This window comes from Cyprinus carpio, chromosome B5, assembly GCF_018340385.1.
Source record: "Cyprinus carpio isolate SPL01 chromosome B5, ASM1834038v1, whole genome shotgun sequence".
Classification (NCBI taxonomy): Eukaryota; Metazoa; Chordata; class Actinopteri; order Cypriniformes; family Cyprinidae; genus Cyprinus; species Cyprinus carpio.
In genome coordinates, this window is record NC_056601.1 from 26,605,731 (window position 1) to 26,612,223 (window position 6,493).

Here is a 6,493-nt window from a genome sequence, read left to right on the forward strand (position 1 = left end):
CAAGGGATAATCAAGGCATTCATTAAAGATGTTCATAAGCTCAATAGTGCTAAGTTCCAGCCCCATCGCCATGTTCCAAAACATTTGAGCCAAGCCTCCTACTCCCAACCCCTGTTGGCGCAGTGCAGCCAATGCCTCGTGCCATCCGTTGCTTATTTGTTGCTGGAGGAAGAATCTGAATGCCTATGATGCTAAAGCTGATAAACATTGATTTGCTGCTGGATCTGTGATGGATAAAGTATTTGGTCACGAAAACACACTGAAAAATTTGTAGAAGATGATCCAAGTGCAGCTTTTAATAAAAAACAAACAAAAAAAAAATACAATAATCCACACAAGGCAAAAGGCAAGAAACACCAGCACAAGATAATCCAGAGAACAGGACCCAACAAAAACAGAGTAGAAAGGCAATACTTCAGCAACAATAACTAAGTGAACATGGAATAAATAAGGGTGGCCAATCAAAACTGAAAGCAATGTGTGATAGTCCATCTAAAGAGTGATGGGAACTGGAGTCCAGAACAGACAGATAATGATCTGGGAAGAGAGCCCTCTAATGGCTGACATGGGCACACCAGCAGATGGCTGTGACATAGGCTGAGAGACTTTTGTTAAACTGTGCACAAACTTATTGACAAGGTATCTATCACACCACAACTGAAGCTGCTTCTATAAGACCAGTAAGACCAATAAGCCCACAAACAAGCCTACAGGAACATCTCGTCCTGATCTGAATCGAATCAGACAGAGGAAAAATGACTGGACACAAGCAGTAGATAACTGCTTTTGCATAAGATTAGTTACATATAGTCTGTGGCCTTGGCAACAAAATAGTCCTCTGAAGGTCTTCTTTATTTTGAGACATAATGTACCGTGTGCTGTGGGGGTGTTTGGCATGGCACAGTGGTTAACCAGAAAACTAAAAAATGGCATCTCATGCCGAAATGGTTGCCAACCCCTGCTCTAGGAGCACTTCAAAGTATTCCTGGGTTTGGACATTGGACCACCTTCCCCGACGACTGCTTATGCACGTTCCTACGCACTGGCCTCAACACCACCACACATGTGCAGTTGTCTGGGGAGGGTCCTCGAGGGAGCTTCGCAGACTACGTGGAGTGGGTGCTGGTTTCATGCAGTTCATCCCTGACCGTCGGACCACTGGAGCCTAATGTGACATCTGACCAGGAGCAAGAGCTGGCAACAATGCACTCGGCGGTGGATGAAAAAGTGGAGAACATGTGCGTGGAGGAATGCCCAGCCCATTGCACCACCGCTGAGGGTGAGCTGAGGCAGGACTCAGAGGATTTAGATGCAGACATGCCCGTTTTCTTCCTGTCTGAACCATCTGTCTGGCCCGAACTGTCAGTATGTCCTGAACTGTCTACTCGTCTTGAATTACCTGTCTGTTCCATCATGACCATGGAGGTCAGTTTTGAACTGTTTGTTAGCCTGGAACTGTCTGTTTGTCCCATCACGACCATGGAGGTAGGTTCTGAACTGTTTGTCCACCCTGAACTGTCTGTCATTCCTGTCATGACCACGGAGGTCATTCCCGTGTCCTCCACGCTCCCAGTGTTGGTAGTCACAAATTGGTGTGTGTGGGCGGCATACACCTTCCTGGAGGACCCCATCTGTCACGACATCCCACCCAGTCTCCCTCTCCCACCTCCTCTCCTGTGTCCTCTGTCATTTTCTGTTCCTCTGCCGCTGCATCCCGCCGGCCCCTCAGCTCATCCTCAGCCTAGTATCTGTGTTGTGGGTTCGCTGTGGGTCTGCCAGTCTCCATTGGTGCTGTGACTGGAGGATCCTTTGCAGGAGGATACCCGGCAGCTCCACCATGGCTCCTAGCTCCCTCCTCTCTGCCATGGCGCGTCAGTCCTCCTCCCGCTTCGCCTCATTGTTTCGTCCCTCTGGCTCTGTTGGGCTCCTTCCTCCCTCCAGCTCCACCTTGGTCCTCTGTCGCTCCGGCTCCACCATGGCCTTCTGGATCCCCGCCTCTGCCTCGGTCGCCAGAGCCATCTGCTCTACCTTGGCCCTCCAGATCCTCCCCATCGCCCTGGCTCTGCGGCTCTCCGTCTCCACCCTGGCTCCTCTCCCACCTGCTCTGCCTCCGTCAGTCGGCTCCCTGGTGTTGTCAGCCCTTCCTTCACCATGGCTGCTCCCTCCATCTGCTCCACCGTGGGTCGTCTTCCTGGCTGGGCTCTGGAGCTTAAACATAAATACCTCGTGTGCCTCTAACCTGACCTGTCTGGATTATACCTGTGTGTATTATTAAAGCCTTCTCGTTATCTGAATCTTCGTCTTCGTGTCTGTTCCTTTGGCACAGTCCTGTGACACATATATAGTGATGAAAGCCAAAATGTTAAATGTCATGGATGTATATTTACTGAGTAATGCACTATTTATAGTTTTAAATGTATATTAAAATTTTCATCTGTGATTCAGAGCCAAAAATCACTTCAGAAAGATGGCAGCATCTTTATTTTCACAGTTTAGTAGGTTTATTAGTAAAATCGGTTGACTTTAGCAATCTTTGTTGCATTATATGCCAATGGTGAACATTCAAAAATGGGGAAAAAGCACTATTCAAGGTTTTTTTTTCTCCAAACTCTGCATGCCTGTAACTCAAGGAGTATTAAAGATATTGTAATGCCCTTTTAGATACTATCCTTTTGACATCTTCATTTTCAAGGCCCTATATGGTTCAGTTCCAGAGATATTGCAATTTCAGTATGGCACCAGGAGTAAATTGAATTTAAATTAAATCTATTAAATCTACTAAAAACAGTTTTTCCCCCATGCCATCTCCAGCTTAAACAGCTAACACATGAATCATTACCCGTGTTCTGTAATTAATTTCCGTAATTCTTCATGTGTTTGCGCACACCTGGCGAATAAAGCTGATTATGATTCTGAAATTGTTAAATTGTACATATTTTCTGTGGTCAAGTGTGGGTCACTTTGCATAAAGATGGTACTTATTTTCTTTTAAAGAGGAATGTCTGAAGGACAAATAATGTTGAAACTAGAAATGTATCTGTTTTTTTTTCTGTCAAAACAACTACATTGAACATACCTGTCTGAGTGCCATAAATATTATTTTTCCAAAGTTTGCATGCCTGTAACTTAAGAGGTTTTAAATATATTGTAATACAATTTTAGATTCTAGTTCTTAATAATCTTTTCTTTTGGAAAAGCACTCTCAAGCAATGCTAAGTTTTAAACATTGTCTAGAATATTGCAAGCTGTTCTAACTTGTAGGGTAAAATGAAATCATTTTTTTTTTTTATATGTGTCTGAGTGAAATCATTTACTATGATTTCACAGTGTTGCTATTAATGCATATCTTTGATTAACAGATGGGCAATTAAATAAGCATATAAATTTATGCCCATATATGAGCATCTTGTTGCCTTTGAAAACATTTGAAGTTCGTGTAAGCCACCAAATGTTTTTTTATTTATTTCCCTTAATAACACATTGGCTTAAGCATCATCAACCTGCACATGATAAACTTGTTACAATTTCAAAGTAAAAGTAGTAGTTGTTCTTAAGGGGACATCTTCCCCATACTAGATATTTGAACCATTGCATTTTAAGATATAGTGAAAGCATAAAATAATATTTTTTTAAAGATTTAGCAGGACGCAGTTATGTCATCAGACTTAAACTCACGGAAGTTTTTGGTGATTTCTTGAATAGTGTCAGGGATTCGGCTGTGATTTTGTGCCTCTCTGCGGTGGTACCACGAGGCGCCGCTCAATCACCGATCGCAGGCTTTTGGATGAGCTGTAGACACGTAAGAATGAGTGGAGATGGGGGGTGCTGAGCACATGGCTGTTTAACAAGGGCAGTTATGCAGGGCATAATTTTTAAGGAGCACCAGTGACCGTTCTGGTTCTGTAAAAAATAGTGTATCGTCCGAGTTCAATACTTCAATACTAGAACTTATGTACAAACTGTGGACATAAGGATTTTATACTAGGTAGATCTCTATCGAAATAGGCTACAATTCACAATTCATAATATTTCGTTAGGTCCTACGTTTAATGAACCCTGTATAGCGGCCGAGAAACTAGGCATCGAAAAGGGCTCAATTTCCAATGTGTGTTATCCCATATGAAGCCTATCTCAAAAAAATTGTCGTTACCAAATGTAAACTGACATGTCGCCCTCCTCTAAACTGTGTTATGTATAGATATTAACAAAACATTAACATGTCTGTGAAACTACTTGAAACAGTGTGTAGTGTCTATCATAAATAGCGCTACACAAATAAACGTAGGCCTATGTGAAAAATGCATAAGAGCAGGAAAAACTACCCAGCTAATTAAGGGAAAATGAGTGCATGATGTTGTTTAGCGCTTTGGAGAGTTTTAGTCTAAGAAAATGTGCGTGTAAATGAGCATTCTTCTTTTAAAAGATAAAATTGCCCATTAATGCTAATGAAAAATTTTAATTAACAAGCAATAGCCTATCTTAAAAATGTGAAGTTACAGATCTGTACCTGTTTTGAAACATAAGATAATTTGCTGCTAAGTTAGGTCATCGGAATAAAACTCAACCAAATGAATCACTTTTTTCACGCAGTTCCTTATAAATTAAGAAAATAATTTCTGAATGGGTGGATAATGTAACTTTAGATAACTTTGCTGCCTCTTTCCTGATATTATACTTTATTTGTATTATTATTAGGCTATATTAAATAACCTAATTTCTGGTTGTTGCTGCTCTCAAGACATGACATTTGCTAACAAATCGCACCACCTTAATTGCACAAAAATTGTCTTAGGAAATTACGAGGAAATTTGACAGCCTCATTGGGTAGCCTATTTACGTGCTTGGAAAACATAAACATACAAAACATTAATATATTATTACAACAGAGACACGTTTAATTGTTTTATTGTTTTAATTAATCTCACTAAGACTTGCTTATGCTCCATTTTCCTCTTAAGACAGAGGCATGGGCTGATCGTTTCCTCAGAGAAAATGACGACACATTACAAAGACCTATCAGTTATTAAAATACTTATTGATCTTAAAATAAGTTTCATTTAGCTAAATAATACATTTAATAGATCCAGCTACATGGAGCTCTACAAATGCTGTTCTTGCATGTAGCCTATCTCAACACCTCCCGTCAAAACTTTATATTGGCCTACTGTATCTCTGGAAAGACCGTCTGAATATAGAAATAGGTATATATAGCCTAGCCTACATTGACTTACCAACTTTATAATGATAAAGTAGGCTAATAAGCAGCTATAATAAATTATTACAAGGTGTAAAATTGTAAGTCACGTCTTTTAAAACTTAGAAGGAAATATAGCTCGCCTAAAATGCTCTCTCTAATGCGTTTTAATGTAGGCCAAGTAAATAAATGGAGTCTGAGAAATGTTGACAATTGTAGCTTATATGGTGAACGGGTGGGCGTATTCACGTAAAAGTTCATCTGCTAAAAGTTTCCTTTGCTTGGCCCACGGTGTAGGTTTGGGGTGTGATTATGGATATAGCCTCATATTTAGCCTACTTTCTATTAAGCAATTCGTAGCCTAAAATTTTATACGAATCAGAATGTGTACGAAATTGCACACTCAGGCCTACGTTTTCTCGTGAGGTCAGGTTATCACAATAACGGGTAAAACATCAGGATCTCCGGTGCGGCGCCAGCTTTTCGAAAAATCAAAGTTGAAATATTTATTATCGATTACGAAACAATATTATTATTATTATTATTATTATTATTATTATTATATTTTTTTTCATATGAAATAAAAAAGGAAGGCCTAGTAGTGGTGTGGCCAGTGAAACAGTGAGTACGTCGCAGAGTGTGCATGGATTCCGCAACAGGTCACATAATAGGGTGAACAGCTGACTCCGAGGCGTGCTGGCAGATGGTTGGTATAAGCCGGGTGGTGGTGGTGTGTGTTTGGTGGGGGGGCTCACATTCATTGTTTAGTTATTTGAGCCCCACGCACAGACAATAACCCCATCCAGTAGCAAGAAAAGATGGAAAAGCTTCTTCTTATAGAGAGGAAATGGTCTAAAAAAAGTTCAGAAAATCTCATTGTTTTGGCCGTCTGCTGCTTTCTACTCGCAGATGTCAGCCGTTCAGACTCATTTAATATTCGTTTTTCTTTGTAATAGATGCGTTTACTTAATTTTTTTTTTCATTCAAATAAATAATCCAAATAATTCAGAAAAAAATCCTAACCCCAACAAATAAAACAACTATTTTGTTTTAAAATCCTACAGCTATTTATAAGATTTTGAAGCCTAATTCTCGTAAATCCATTAAAATCTTTACTCTCATTTATAATTTCGTTTTCAAAGATATCCTGTTTGTAGTAATTTAGTGATGTGCTTTAAATAGGCTAGTCCAACGAACAGACATTTTATGAAATTTAAACTGAAATAGGTCAAAAATAAATAAATAAACCTTATTCATTTGCTAAGCGATGTCCTTTGAATATTCCAACAAACAGTGAGT